Below are 17,014 nucleotides of genomic sequence, written 5' to 3'. Positions count from 1 at the left end.
GTGGAAAATAAGTATTTGGTCAGAAACAAACAATCAAGATTTCTGGCTCTCACAGACCTGTAACTTCTTCTTTAAGAGTCTCCTCTTTCCTCCACTCATTACCTGTAGTAATGGCACCTGTTTAAACTTGTTATCAGTATAAAAAGACACCTGTGCACACCCTCAAACAGTCTGACTCCAAACTCCACTATGGTGAAGACCAAAGAGCTGTCAAAGGACACCAGAAACAAAATTGTAGCCCTGCACCAGTCTGGGAAGACTGAATCTGCAATAGCCAACCAGCTTGGAGTGAAGAAATCAACAGTGGGAGCAATAATTAGAAAATGGAAAACATGCAAGACCACTGATAATCTCCCTCGATCTGGGGCTCCACGAAAAATCCCACCCCGTGGGGTCAGAATGATCACAAGAACGGTGAGCAAAAATCCCAGAACCACCCGGGGGGACCTAGTGAATGAACTGCAGAGAGCTGGGACCAATGTAACAAGGCCTACCATAAGTAACACACTACGCCACCATGGACTCAGATCCTGCAGTGCCAGACGTGTCCCACTGCTTAAGCCAGTACATGTCCGGGCCCGTCTGAAGTTTGCTAGAGAGCATTTGGATGATCCAGAGGAGTTTTGGGAGAATGTCCTATGGTCTGATGAAACCAAACTGGAACTGTTTGGTAGAAACACAACTTGTCGTGTTTGGAGGAAAAAGAATACTGAGTTGCATCCACCAAACACCATACCTACTGTAAAGCATGGTGGTGGAAACATCATGCTTTGGGGCTGTTTTCCTGCAAAGGGGCCTGGACGACTGATCCGGGTACATGAAAGAATGAATGGGGCCATGTATCGTGAGATTTTGAGTCAAACCTCCTTCCATCAGCAAGGGCATTGAAGATGAAACGTGGCTGGGTCTTTCAACATGACAATGATCCAAAGCACACTGCCAGGGCAACGAAGGAGTGGCTTCGTAAGAAGCATTTCAAGGTCCTGGAGTGGCCTAGCCAGTCTCCAGATCTCAACCCTTTGGAAAACCTTTGGAGGGAGTTGAAAGTCCGTGTTGCCAAGCAAAAAGCAAAAAACATCACTGCTCTAGAGGAGATCTGCATGGAGGAATGGGCCAACATACCAACAACAGTGTGTGGCAACCTTGTGAAGACTTACAGAAAACGTTTGACCTCTGTCATTGCCAACAAAGGATATATTACAAAGTATTGAGATGAAATTTTGTTTCTGACCAAATACTTATTTTCCACCATAATATGCAAATAAAATGATAAAAAAACAGACAATGTGATTTTCTGGATTTTTTTTTCTCAGTTTGTCTCCCATAGTTGAGGTCTACCTATGATGTAAATTACAGACGCCTCTCATCTTTTTAAGTGGTGGAACTTGCACTATTGCTGACTGACTAAATACTTTTTTGCCCCACTGTATATATATATATATGTCAGTAGACACATATATGTATATATATTATTGCTTCATACAGCGCGAGATAGCAGAAAGCCGGTAATTCAATTACCGGCTTTTGCTTTCTCCTTCCTAAACCCGACATGATATGAGACCTGGTTTACATACAGTAAACCATCTCATATCACCATTTTTTTTTGCATATTCCACACTACTAATGTTAGTAGTGTGTATGTGCAAAATTTGGCCGTTCTAGCTAGTAAAATAAGGGGTTAAATGGCGGAAAAAATTGGCTTGGGCTCCCGCACAATTTTCTCCGCCAGAGTAGTAAAGCCAGTGACTGAGGGCAGATATTAATAGCCTGGAGAGGGTCCATGGTTATTGCCCCCCCCCCTGGCTAAAAACATCTGCCCCCAGCCACCCCAGAAAAGGCACATCTGGAAGATGCGCCTATTCTGGCACTTGGCCACTCTCTTCCCATTCCCGTGTAGCGGTGGGATATGGGGTAATGAAGGGTTAATGTCACCTTGCTATTGTAAGGTGACATTAAGCCAAATTAATAATGGAGAGGCGTCAAATATGACACCTATCCATTATTAATCCAATACTAGTAAAGGGTTAAAAACACACACACACACACACACATTATTAAAAATTAATTTATTGAAAAAATCACAAAGGCTGTTGTATTAATTTATTCTACTCTCAATCCACTCACTGAAGACCCTCGATCTGTAAATTAAAAAAAAATAATAAACCAACAATATACATACCTTCTGAGGATCTGTAAGGTCCAACGATGTAGATCCATCTGAAGGGGTTAAAATATTTTGCAGACACGAGCTTTGCTAATGCAGGCTGCGCATGTCTGCAATACCCCGGCGACAGTGGCGTAGGAAGGAGGGGGCGGGGGCACACTGCGGGGGGCGGGTCACCGGGCCGCGGCCGGCACTGCAGGAGGAGAGAAAAAAAAAAATGTGTGCCCTTTAAATCTTCGGGCGCCCCCCCCCCTGCCAGCGCTAATACTCACCTCTCCTGGTTCCTGCGGCTGCGCGGTAGCTGCAGCGTCTTCAGCGCCCTCTGACTCTGCGACGTCTCAGGGCAGAGGGTGCGATGACGTCATCACTGCGCGCTCAGCCTCTGTCCTGAGCGTTGCAGACCCAGAGAGACATTGAATGCACCAGACCTGCGCTGGGAACGGGAGAGGTGAGGATTTTACTTTTTTTTTTTTTTCTTTGTCTGACTCTGTCTGTCTGGGGGCAATGCTGGAGACCCTGGGGCAGATATCTGGACAGACTGGGGCAGATTTCTGGACAGACTGGGGCAGATTTCTGGACAGACTGGGGCAGATTTCTGGACAGACTGGGGCAATGCTGGAGACCCTGGGGCAGATTTCTGGACACTGGGGCAATGCTGGACACTGGGGCAGATTGCTGGACACGCTGGGGCAATGCTGGACACTGGGGCAGATTTCTGGACACGCTGGGGCAATGCTTGACACTGGGGCAGATTGCTGGACACACTAGGGGCAATGCTGGACACACTGGGGGCAATGCTGGACACACTGGGGCAATGCTGGAGACCCTGGGGCAGATTGCTGGGCACACTGGGGCAGATTGCTGGACAGACTGGGGCAGATTTCTGGACAGACTGGGGCAGATTTCTGGACAGACTGGGGCAGATTTCTGGACAGACTGGGGCAATGCTGGAGACCCTGGGGCAGATTTCTGGACACTGGGGCAATGCTGGACACTGGGGCAGATTGCTGGACACACTGGGGCAATGCTGGACACTGGGGCAGATTGCTGGATACGCTGGGGCAATGCTGGACACTGGGGCAGATTGCTGGACACACTAGGGGCAATGCTGGACACACTGGGGGCAATGCTGGACACACTGGGGCAATGCTGGAGACCCTGGGGCAGATTTCTGGACACACTGGGGGCAATGCTGGACACACTGGGGCAGATTTATGGACACACTGGGGGCAATGCTGGACACACTGGGGGCAATGCTGGACACACTGGGGGCAATGCTGGACACACTGGGGCAGATTGCTGGACATACTGGGGCAGATTGCTGGACACACTGGGGGTAATATGCTGGACACACTGGGGCAGATTGCTGGACAACCTGGGGGTAATATGCTGGACACACTGGGGCAGCTTGCTGGACACACTGGGGCAGATTGCTGGACACACTGTCTGGGGGCAATGCTGGACAAACTGGGACAGATTGCTGGACACTGGGGCAATATGCTGGACATACTGGGGCAGGTTGCTGGACACACTGGGGGTAATATGCTGGACACACTGGGGCAGATTGCTGAACACACTGGGGCAATGCTGGACACTGGGGCAGATTTCTGGACACACTGTGGGCAATGCTGGACAATTGGACATACTGGGGCAGATTGCTGGATATACTGGGGCAGATTGCTGGACACACTGGGGGTAATATGCTGGACACACTGGGGCAGATTGCTGGACACACTGTCTGGGGGCAATGCTGGACACACGGGCAGATTGCTGGACACTGGGGCAATATGCTGGACATACTGGGGCAGGTTGCTGGACATACTGGGGCAGGTTGCTGGACACATTGGGGGTAATATGCTGGACACACTGGGGGTAATATGCTGGACACACTGGGGGCAGGACTGGAGGCAAGGGCAGAATGTAGATACGGGGCATGATTGGAGACACGGGGCAGAATGAAAGACATGGGACAGGATTGGATCATGGGGCAGGATGGATACGATGGAGACAGATGGGGCAGGATGGGGAGATCATATGGAGTAGAATGGATACTCATGAGGGCAGGATGCGAGAACATATGGCTGGAGCCAGGAATGAGATAAACGGGGCCAGGGTGGGGAATAATATTACCATAGGGGCTAATTAAGGGATATTATTACTGCAGTGATGTATTTATTTTATTTTTTGAGTATACTGTTTTAAATGGGGGGGCGGTCCTGTTAGTGTGCAGAGTGACACTATATCACCTTTTTTTCTTCATGTGGTGTAATGTAGAAGTTGTTAAAAATTAAGTAATGTGTTCTGCAAGCGGAGCTCGAGATAACTGTTATTTCCTGCAGAAACGAGTGCTGGCTGTGAGAAATGATGGCGGTCTGTGCTGGATGAAAGATGAATGAAGGACTTCATCTAGAGACATCACTGGTGAGTCAGTGTTACCTATACACTGACACTATACACTGTATACTATATACAGAGCTCCTGTGTACAATGTCTCCAGTGATCACTGTATTACCTATACATTATATACAGAGCCCCTGTGTATAATACCACCAGCGATCTCTGTATTACCTCTACACAGACACTGCATACAAAGTACAGATCTCCTGTGAATACTGGCACTTATGGTGATAGTATTGTGTTTTTTTTTTTTATTACTGATCAGTATTGTAGTATTCAGTCACTATGTGGTGGTAATATGTGGTCTGGAAATGGTGTTGTGGTATTTGTCCCTTGTATGTGCTATTTGGTCACCAAGTGGTGGTAATATGTGATCTGGTCATGGTGAGGCAGTGTTTGTCCCTTGTATATAGCATTATTCGGTCACTATGTGGTCTGGTCATGGTGTGGTGGTGTTTCTTCCTGTATGTGATATTATTGGTCTTGGTATAGTGGATTCTGTTGTGTATGGCGGTCATTTGTTCTCTCTGATATTAATTAATTAAAAGTCAAAGGTTTGGCATGTGGGGGTGACACCATTAGGCCCAGTTTAAGTTCTACAAAACAGGAAAACTATTTTTGGTAAACTTTGTGTGTATTGAGCGGGGGGGGGGGGGGAGGGGAAGGGCGCCAAACTCGGGAGCAGCCCCGGGCGGCAAAAGCTCTAGCTACGCCTCTGCCCGGCGAATGAAGCTAAATATAGATCAATGACCTATATTTAGCTTCATTTGCGGTGAGGCGCCCTCTGCTGGTTGTCCACATATGAACTCGAGCCAGGGAGCTTTCAAGGAAAGTTCCCACGATCTAGGAACAGCCAGCAGAGGGCGCCTCACCGCAAATGAAGCTAAATATAGCTCATTGATCTATATTTAGCTTCATTCGCCGGGGTTTTGCAGAAATGAGCAGCCTGCATTAGCGGAGCTCGTGTCTGCAAAATCTTTTAACCCCTTCAGATGGATCTACATTGTTGGACCTTACAGATCCTCGGAAGGTATGTATATTGTTGGTTTATTATTTTTTTTTAATTTACAGATCGAGGGTCTTCAGTGAGTGGATTGAGAGTAGAATAAATTAATACAACAGCCTTTGTGATTTTTTCAATAAATTAATTTTTAATAATGTGTGCATGTTTTTTTATTTAACTCTTTACTAGTATTGGATTAATAATGGATAGGTGTCATAATTGACGCCTCTCCATTATTAATTTGGCTTAATGTCACCTTACAATAGCAAGGTGGCATTAACCCTTCATTACCCCATATCCCACCGCTACACGGGAATGGGAAGAGAGTGGCCAAGTGCCAGAATAGGCGCATCTTCCAGATGTGCCTTTTCTGGGGTGGCTGGGGGCAGGTGTTTTTTAGCCAGGGGGGGCCAATAACCATGGACCCTCTCCAGGCTATTAATATCTGCCCTCAGTCACTGGCTTTACTACTCTAGCGGAGAAAATTGTGCGGGAGCCCACGCCAATTTTTTCCGCCATTTAACCCCTTATTTTACTAGCTAGAACGGCCAAATTTTGCACATACACACTACTAACATTAGTAGTGTGGAATATGCAAAAAAAATGATGATATGAGATGGTTTACTGTATGTAAACCAGGTCTCATATCATGTCGGGTTTAGGAACGAGAAAGCAAAAGCCGGTAATTGAATTACCGGCTTTTCTCTCTAACAGCGCTGCGTATTCCTCGCAAGTCACACTGCTGGTCCGTGTGTAATCCGTATTTTTGGGGCTTCCATAGACTTTCATTGACGTTTTATTTGCGCAATACGGTGACAAACGCAGCATGCTGCGATTTTCTACGGCCGTAGAAAGCCATATAATACGGATCAGTTTAATACGGCAGATAGGAGCAGGGGCATAGAGAATAATTGTGCCGTAATTTTTGCGAGTTTTACGGACGTAGTTTCTGCGCTCTTACGTCCGTAAAACTCGCAAGTGTGACGCCGGCCTTATACTGATTACAATTTGATATTACTTGCGTTTATTTGTGAAAAAAAAGTGGAAATTTGGAGAAAATTTTGAAAATTTTGCATTTATCCAACTTTGAATTTTCCTGCCCTTAAATCACAGAGATATGTCACACAAAATACTTAATAACTTAACATTTCCCACATGTCTACTTTACATCAGCACAATTTTGGAACCATCTTTTTTTTTTGTTAGGGAGTTAAGGGTTAAAAGTTGACCAGTGATTTCGCATTTTTACAACACTATTTTTTTTTTTTTTTTTAGGGACCACATCATATTTGAAGTTGCTTTGAGGGGTCTATATGATAGAAAATACCAAAAAGTGACACCATTCTAAAAACTGCATCCCACAAGGTGCTCAAAACCACATTTAAGGCTGCTTTCACACATCAGGTTTTTGGTTTCAGGCACAATCCGGATCAGTTTTTTTCTTACGCCTGATCTGTTTTTTCCCCATAGAGTTGTATTAGCGCCAGATTGTGCCTGAAGGACATGCGTTTCATCCGTTTTGTGCCAGATCCGTCCCTTCAGGCTTTTTTGCCGGACACAAAAAACGTGTCATGCAACGTTTTTTGTGTCCAGCAAAAAAGCCTGAAGGGACATTTCCGGCAATAAACGCATGGAACTGATGTGTGAATGACCGTTTCCAGCGAGCGAATCCGTTTTTTACACATTGAGCATGCCCAGAAGCTTTGTTTTTGATTCTGGCATGGAAAAAATCCCTATCCCTATCCCTCTTCCTCCCTCTCTCTCTCCCTCTCTCTCTCTCTCTCTCCCCCTCTCCCTCCCCCTCTCTCTCCCTCCCTCCCTCTCTCCTAAAAAAAACATGCGCAGTACATAGAGCCGGATCCAGCTGAAAAACGGATCCGGTGCATCAGTTTCCATCCGTTTTTTCACAATTTACACCGGATCCGTTTTTTAGCAAATTTGCCGGATTGTGCCTGAAACCAAAAACCTGATGTGTGAAAGCAGCCTAAGAAGTTTATTAACCCTTCGGGTGCTTCACAGGAATTTTTGGAATGTAAAAAAAAAAAAAAATTAACATTTAGCTTTTTTTCACAAACAAATTACTTCAGATCCAATTCGTTTTATTTTTCCAAAGGTAACAGGAGAAATTGGACCCCAGAAGTTGTTGTACAATTATCCTGAGTACGCCGATACCACATATGTGGGGGTAAACCACTGTTTGGGTGCATGGCAGAGCTCGAAAGGGAAGGAGCGCCATTTGACTTTTTCAACGCAGAATTGGCTGGAATTGAGATCGGACGCCATGTCGCATTTGGAGAGCCCCTGATGTGCCTAAATAGTGGAAACCCCCCCCCACAAGTGACCCCATTTTGGAAAGTAGATTACCTATTTAGATGTGTGGTGAGCACTTTGAACCCCCAAGTGCTTCACAAAAGTTTATAATGTAGAGCCGTAAAAATAAAAAATCATATTTTTTCACAAAATGTTTTTTGCCTCCAATTTTTTATTTTCCCAAGGGTAACGAGAAATTGGACCCCAAAAGTTGTTATGCAATTTGTCCTGAGTTTGCTGATACCCCATATGTGGGAGAAAACTACTGTTTGGGCGCATGGGAGAGCTCGGAAGGGAAGAAGTGGCGTTTTGGAATGCTGACTTTGATGGAATGGTCTGCGGGCGTCACGTTGCGTTTGCAGAGCCCCTGATGTGCCTAAACAGTAGAAACCCCCCACAAGTTACACCATATTGGAATCTAGACACCCAACGGAACTTATCCAGATGTGTTGTGAGAACTTTGAACCCCAAAATGTCTCACTAAAGTTTATAACTCAGATGTGTGAAAATAAAAAATCAATTTTTCCCACAAAAATGATTTTTTAGCCCCCAAATTTTTATTTTCCCAGCGGTAACAGAAGAAATTGGACTGCAAAAGTTGTTGTCCAATTTGTCCTGAGTACGCTGATACCCCATATGTGGGGATAAACCTCTGTTTGTGTGCACGGCAGAGCTCGGAAGGGAAGGAGCACTGTTTTACTTTTTCAACGCAGAATTGGATGGAATTGAGATCGAACGTCATGTTGAGTTTGCAGAGCCCCTGATGTGCCTAAAAATTGTAAACCCCCCAAATCTAAATCTAATCCGAACCATAACCCTAACCACACCCCTAACCCTAATCCCAACCACAACATAACCCTAATCCCAACCCAAACCCTAACCCAACTGTAAATGTAATCCAAACCCCAACCCTAAGTTTAGCCCTATTCTTAACTTTAGCCACAACCCTACCCCTAATGGGAAAATGGAAATAAATTCATTTTTTTAATTTTATTATTTTTCCCTAACTAAGGTGGTGATAAAGGGGGGTTTGAATTACTATTTATAGCGGGTTTTTGTTTGGCAGCTGTCACACACTAAAATACGCTTTTTATTGCAAAACAGTTTTTGCGTCCCACATTTTGAGAGCTATAATTTTACCATATTTTGGTTCACAGAGTCATGTGAGGTTTTGTTTTTTATTGATACTATTTTTGGGAGCATTACATTTTTTGATCGCTTTTTATTCTGATTTTTGTTAGGCAGAATGAACAGAAACCAGCAATTCATGAATTTCTTTTTTTTTGGGGGGGGGGGCGATTATGCAGTTCCGCCTTTGGTAAAATTGATAAAGCAGTTTTATTCTTCTGGTCAGTACGATTACAGCGATACCTCATTTATATCATTTTTTTATGTTTTGGCGCCTTTATACAATAAAAACTATTTTGTATAAAAAATAATTATTTTTGCATCGCTTTATACCTTTTTTATTTTTTGTTGATGACGCTGTATGGTGGCTCTTTTTTTGCGGAACAAGATGACGTGTTCAGCGGTACCATAGTTATTTACATCCGTCTTTTTGATCGCGTGTTGTTCCACTTTTTGTTCGGCGGTATGATGATAAAGTGTTGTTTTTTGCCTCGTGTTTTTATTGTTTTACGGTGTCCACTGAAGGGGTTAACTAGTGGGACAGTTTGATAGGTCGGGTCATTATGGACGTGGCAATACTAAAGATGTGTCCTTTTATTGTTTTTGTTTATTTACATAAACAAATTTATTTATTGGAACAATATTTATTTTTTAGTTTTTCTTTATTAAGGAATTAAAAAAAAATTTTGTATACATGTTAATTTCATTTTTTTTTTACTTTTTTTTACATTGTCCCAGAGTGGGACTTCACTATATATTGTCAGATCGCTGATCTGACACTGCACAGCACTGTCAGATCAGCGATCTGACAGGCAGTGCAGGAGGCTTGCCGACGCCACTCAGCAGGCGCTCGCAAGCCACCTCCCTGCAGGACCCGGAAGGACCCTCACAGCCATCTTGGATCTGGGGCCTGCAGGGAGGAGACAGGAGGAGACCCTCGGAACAAAGTGATCACATCGAGTTGTTCTTGGGGTCTCAGGGAAGCACGCAAGGAGCCCCCTGCCTGCGTGACGCTTCCCTATGCCGCCGGAACGCTGCGATCTTGTTTGATCGCAGTGTTCCGGGGGTTATTGTGCCTGGAGCGGTCCGGGGCACAAAAAAGTCTCAAAATGGCGCCGACCGCGCTTTCGCATTAGCATATATGCTTTTTTTTTGTTTTTTTTTATCAGTTTATATAAAATTTTACCTCCAAGTAACCTGATATTTATGCACCTTGATTTCTCTTGATGGCAAAGACAGCACCATTCCCTGGTCCTCTTGTCTGTCATCTACTTTGTGGGATACTCCTGTTTCAGGGTCCAATCCCTCCCCGCCAGGTCAACAGCAGTCTCTCGCATATACATCCATACTTAAAGCGGGAGTTGTGCCTCTGATGGCACTGCTGTATCAGGTGAGCAAATTCCTATAGATACTCACCTCAATTGATTATATTTTACTACGCTTACATAGCGCCACATTTTTCTCCTTTAGCAACTTTAATCTTTTATTTGCAGTTTTCAGTTCATAGTGTTAAACAACCACAAGATGGATTTAATCAACCAAGGTATCATTGTAATCAGTATAATGGTGCTGACCTGACACTGTCTGTAGGTTACTGTGCACAATCCTGCTGACAGGTTCCCTTTACCGCAATGGGATGTGAAAATAAAAAAATTTAATCTTTTTTTTTTGTTGCTTTAACGACAAATTTTTAATTTTCACAAAAGTAGCATTAAAAAAATGCACTGTACAATTTGTTGTGCAAGTTCTCCTGATCAGACAGATATCCCAAATGTGGTCAGGAAATACTGTTTGGGCGCACGGCCGGGCTCCGAAAGGAAGGAGCACTCTTTGAATTTTGAAATGCCGTTTTGGCTGGTATATCTTGCAGACACCATGTTGCATTTAAAGAGCTCTTGACATGCCAAAACAGCAGAAACATCACAAGTGACTCCATTTTGGAAACTACACACCAAGTAATTCATGTATGGGGATTAGTATTGTGAGCATCTAGAACCCACAAGTGTTTCACAAAACTTTAACATTAGGGAGTGAAAAAAAAAAAAGTTGCTTTAGCCCAATTTTTCATTTTCTCAAAATTAGAAGGAGAAAATGGACTGCCCGATTTGTTATTTCTCCTGAGTACAACAATACCATATGTGTGCTAGGAAAATTGTTTGGGTGCATGTTAGGGCTCGGAAGGGAAGAAGCATCAAAAATTACCCCATTTTTTAAACTAAACTCCTCAAAGAATTTATCTAGGGGTGCAGTGAGGATAATGAACCCACAGGTGGTTCACGGAATTGTTCAGGTACTTCTCACAAAATTAGAATATAATCAAAAAGTTAATTTATTTCAGTTCTTCAATACAAAAAGTAAAACTCATATATTATATAGTCTCATTACAAACAGAGTGATCTATTTCAAGTGTTTATTTCTGTTTATGTTGATGATTATGGTTTACAGCCAATGAAAACACAAAAGTCATTATCTCAGTAAATTAGAATAATTAACAAAAAACACTGCAAAGGCGCCCAAAGCATTTATAAAGCTCCCTTATCTAATTCAGTAGGCTCCACAATCATGGGGAAGACTGCTGACTTGACAGATGGCCAGAAGGCAGTCATTGACACACTCCACAAAGAGGGTAAGCCACAAAAAGTAATTGCTATATAAGCTGGCTGTTCACAGAGTGCTGTATTCAAGCATATTAATGGAAAGTTGAGTGAAAGGAAAAAGTGTGGTAGAAAAAGGTGCACAAGCAACCGGGATAATCGCAGCCTTGGAAGGATTAAGAAAATGTCATTCAAAAATTATGAGGAGATTCACAAGGAGAGGACTGCTGCTGGAGTCATTGCTCCAAGAGCCACCACACACAGACGTATCCAGGACATGGGCTACAAGTGTCACATTCCTTGTGTCAAGCCACTCATGACCAATAGACAACGCCAGAAGCCTCTTACCTGGGCCAAGGAGAAAAAGAAATGGACTGTTGCTCAGTGGTCCAAGGTGTTGTTTTCAGATGAAAGTAAATTTTGCATTTCATTTGGAAATCAAGGTCCCAGAGTCTAGAGGAAGAGTGGAGAGGCCACAATCCAAGCTGCTTGAGGTCTAGTGTGAAGTTTCCACAATCCGTGATGGTTTGGGGAGCCATGTCATCTGCTGGTGTAGGTCCACTGTGTTTTATCAAGACCAAAGTCAGCGCAGCCGTCTACCAGGACATTTTAGAGCACTTCATGCTTCACTCTGCCGACAAGCTTTTTGGAAATGGAAATTTCACTCTCCAGCAGGACTTGGCATCTGTCCACCCTGCCAAAAGTAACAATACTTGGTTTAAAAACAACAGTATCACTGTGATTGATTGGCCAACAACCTTAAAGGGAACCTGTCAGCAGGTTTTGCCGTTATAAGATGCGGCCACCACCTATCTACGGTATTCTATAATGCTGCTATCAAAGAAACCTGGGATTCCATAATACCTCAGCAGTGCCACAGGCTGATCGCCTCCATGCCACACCACATTGATGCAGTAATTGATGCAAAAGGAGCCCCGACCAAGTATTGAGCGCATTTACTGAGCATACATTTCAGTAGGCCAACATTTCGGATTTTAAAATAATTTTCCAAGCTGGTGTTATAAAGTATTCTAATTTACTGAGATAATAACTTTTGGGTTTTCATTGGCCTTAAGCTGTAATAATCATCGACATTAACGGAAATAAACACTTGAAATAGAAAAATAATAAAAAAAAGTGCAAAATATGAACAAAGTAGTGTGGATTAAAATACACTTTACTTATGAGTTATCAAAATACAAAAAAATCCACATAGAAGTGCAAATGTGCAATACTGCAATTAGTGTTCCATGACACAGCAAAACATGTGATCCTATAAAAAAGTGCAATGTGCATAAAATGGGAGGTACACGATATCTACCTTTCTGGGTCACCACGTCCCGTAATAGCACACCCCAACGCGTGTTTCAGATTTTATCCTTCGTCCCCGAAACGCGCATCGGGGTGCGCTATTACGGGACGTAGTGACCCAAAAAGGTAGATATCGTGTACCCCTCATTTTATGCACATTGCATTTTTTTATAGGATCGCATGTTTTGCTGTGTCATGGAACACTTATTGCAGTATTGCACATTGCACATTTGCACTTTGCACTGCTATAGTTACATAGTTATTAAGGTTGAAGGAAGACTTTAAGTCCATCTAGTTCAACCCATAGCCTAACCTAACTTGCCCTAACATGTTGATCCAGAGGAAGGTAAAAAAAACCCATGTGGCAAAGAGTAAGCTCCACCTTGGGGAAAAAAATTCCTTCCCGACTCCACATACGGCAATCAGACTAGTTCCCTGGATCAACGCCCTATCAAGGAATCTAGTGTATATACCCTGTAACATTATACTTTTCCAGAAATGTATCCAGTCCCCTCTTAAATTTAAGTAATGAATCACTCATTGCAACATCATACGGCAGAGAGTTCCATAGTCTCACTGCTCTTACAGTAAAGAATCCGCGTCTGTTATTATGCTTAAACCTTTTTTCCTCCAAACGTAGAGGATGCCCCCTTGTCCCTGTTTCAGGTCTATGATTAAAAAGATCATCAGAAAGGTCTTTGTACTGTCCCCTCATATATTTATACATTAACATAAGATCACCCCTTAGTCTTCGTTTTTCCAAACTAAATAGCCCCAAGTGTAATAACCTATCTTGGTATTGCAGACCCCCCCCAGTCCTCTAATAACCTTGGTCGCTCTTCTCTGCACCCGCTCCAGTTCAGCTATGTCTTTCTTATACACCGGAGACCAGAACTGTGCACAGTATTCTAAGTGTGGTCGAACAAGTGACTTGTATAGAGGTAAAATTATGTTCTCCTCATGAGCATCTATGCCTCTTTTAATGCATCCCATTATTTTATTTGCCTTTGTAGCAGCTGCCTGACACTGGCCACTAAATATGAGTTTTTCATCCACCCATACACCCAGGTCTTTTTCATTGACGGTTTTGCCCAGAGTTTTAGAATTAAGCACATAATTATACATCTTATTACTTCTACCCAAGTGCATGACCTTACATTTATCCCCACTAAAGCTCATTTGCCATTTATCAGCCCAAGCTTCTAGTTTACATAAATCATCCTGTAACATAAAATTGTCCTCCTCTGTATTGATTACCCTGCAGAGTTTAGTGTCATCTGCAAATATTGAAATTCTACTCTGAATGCCGCATACAAGGTCATTAATAAATATGTTAAAAAGAAGAGGGCCCAATACTGACCCCTGTGGTACCCCACTGCTAACCGCTACCCAGTCCGAGTGTACTCCATTAATAACCACCCTTTGTTTCCTATCCCTGAGCCAGCTCTCAACCCACTTACACATATTTTCCCCTATCCCCATTATTCTCATTTTATGTATCAACCTTTTGTGTGGCACCGTATCAAAAGCTTTTGAAAAGTCCATATACACTACATCTACTGGGTTCCTTTGGTCCAGTCCGGAACTTACCTCTTCATAGAAACTGATCAAATTAGTCTGACATGAACGGTCCCTAGTAAACCCGTGCTGATACTGGGTCATGAGGTTATTCCTCTTCAGATACTCCAGTATATCATCCCTTAGAATGCCCTCCAGGATTTTACCCACAATAGAGGTTAAGCTTACTGGCCTATAATTTCCGAGTTCAGTTTTTGTTCCCTTTTTGAATATTGGCACCACATTTGCTATACGCCAGTCCTGTGGTACAGACCCTGTTATTATGGAGTCTTTAAAGATTAAAAATAATGGTCTATCAATAACTGTACTTAGTTCCTGCAGTACTCGGGGGTGTATCCCATCCGGGCCCGGAGATTTGTCAATTTTAGCTATGTGGATTTATTTGTATTTTGATACACTTATGAGTTATTTTAATCCACACTACTTTGTTCATATTTTGCACTTTAAAAAAAATAAAATACTTTCACTTGAAGGAAGTACTTTTTTATATATAAACTGGGTCGGCCATTGCCATTAATTTATTGAACAACTATATGCATTGCTTTTTAGTCCTGTTGTGCGCACAAATGTTTTGTTTTTATCTTGCAAATTATATTTAATAAAGGCATTTTATATCTACTTTCTGCTTGGTGCTTTTCTGGCTATCGATACATTGGTTGGGTTTGCTTTTTCGTGTCCTTATTACTGCAGTGTGGTACTTTAGATGATAGCCTGAGTTTACCTATAACAATAAGTGGCCACATAATATTTAATGTAAGTCTCCCACCCTGTCCAGTTCCCCTCTACACAGTATGATGCTCTCCTATACACAATATAATGACTAGTGATGAACGAGTATACTCGTTACTCGAGTTTCTCTGAGCACGCTTGGGTGGTCTCTGAGTATTTTGGCGTGCTCGGAGATTTAGTTTGTCAACGCAGCTGCATGATTTGCAGCTACTAGCCAGCTTGAATAAATGTGAGGATTCCCTAACAAACCGGCAACCCCCACATGTACTCAGGCCGTCTAGCAGCCGTAAATCATGCAGCTGCGGCGACGAAAACTCAATCTCCAAGCACATCCAAATACTCGGAGACCACCCGAGCATGCTCGCAGAAACTCGAGTAACGATCGTACTTGCTCATCACTAATAATGATCCCCGCAATGTAGAATACCCCCAAAATAGTATACTGACCCTTTAGTAGCCCCAAAACTGTTTAATCGCCTCAACACTGTACAAAGAACCCAGATTATCTTCCACACTGTATGATGGCCCCCTAAAAAACCTCCATATAATAAAATGCACTTCCTATAGTACTACATACAGTATGTGTTAGGGGTCGAGTTCCCGCTTCTGCACAGGGGGAATCTCGAGCCACCTCCGCTGCGGTCTCCCATTCTTGTCCAGCCGCAGTGGAGTCTGCTCAGCAAAGATGTCGGTCCCAGCGTCTTGCTCATTCTCACTCTGTTCTGAGAGTTACTGCTGCTTCTCCAGTCTCTGCCGTTAAAGTCAGTGCTGGTCAGCAGCGAGCGGACTTCTCTGCACGTACTGAGCATGTCCAGGGTAAGATCTCACGTTGGAGATCGAGGGTCATGTGCTCAGGCCCTGCAGCACATTCCATTGGTCCTCTTGGCAGGTCTTGGAAGGGCAAAAGTGCTGTAGCCACTTCCTGTGCTGCAACTATATAAACTGCGCATGACCGCACGGCCATGCGCTAGTATTGTCTTACAATTGTTAATGTGTGTATGTTGTGAGTGCAAGTCGTCCTTGCATACCCCTACCCTATTGAATGTCTGTTCGCGGAAGGTGTATGGTTGCTTTCTAGCGCCCGACTTATCCTACAGCACTAATCACACATTACAGCGTCCAGTTGCTGTGACCGCCAGTACGGCGCCGTGCACTTCCTCTGTGCTTTCCTTACCCAAGCCTGGGTGGTTAGTGGCGTTCGTCAGTGCGGCACCGCATGCACTCTTGTGCCTTAATATTGATATTCAGTTTCCTAACACACCCAGTTGTGGTGTTGTGCCAGCAAGGGTCTAATCGGACTTCAATCCTAGTTGGGGTTGAGTTCGCTGACTACTTGCTCGCGCTTTAGGTGCGGTACCGCGGTCCTGTGACTTAACAGGATTGCTTCTTTCACGCTGGGTGAGGTTAACCCACGCGTGTATACTTTAGTGTACCGCCATATAGTCTGCAATTGCTAGCAGCAGGTTTTCACCTGCACGGTGGACCCCGGACTGCGAACGCATCTATATCATCTGTCTTGGTGCGTTCCGCCAGTCCTAACAGAATACTAGCGCCAGGGTCTGGCTAGTAAAATGGCGGACGACCAGCGTTTACAGAGGTACATCCAGCAGCTGGAGGGAAGGTTGGCGGCTCTTGAGCGTACAACCTCAGCTGTGGATGTCACTGCTGTAGCTGTTCAGGCTGCAAGTGTAGCCGCAGCCAGTTTGTCTGCTGCCACCCCTGCTCCGACTTTATCCCGTCTCCCGCTTCCTGACAAGTTTGCTGGCGACAGTAAACATTGTCGCGGATTCGTGAGTCAGT

This window comes from Ranitomeya imitator, chromosome 1, assembly GCF_032444005.1.
Source record: "Ranitomeya imitator isolate aRanImi1 chromosome 1, aRanImi1.pri, whole genome shotgun sequence".
In the NCBI taxonomy this organism is placed as follows: domain Eukaryota; kingdom Metazoa; phylum Chordata; class Amphibia; order Anura; family Dendrobatidae; genus Ranitomeya; species Ranitomeya imitator.
This window is presented reverse-complemented; position numbering follows the sequence as displayed.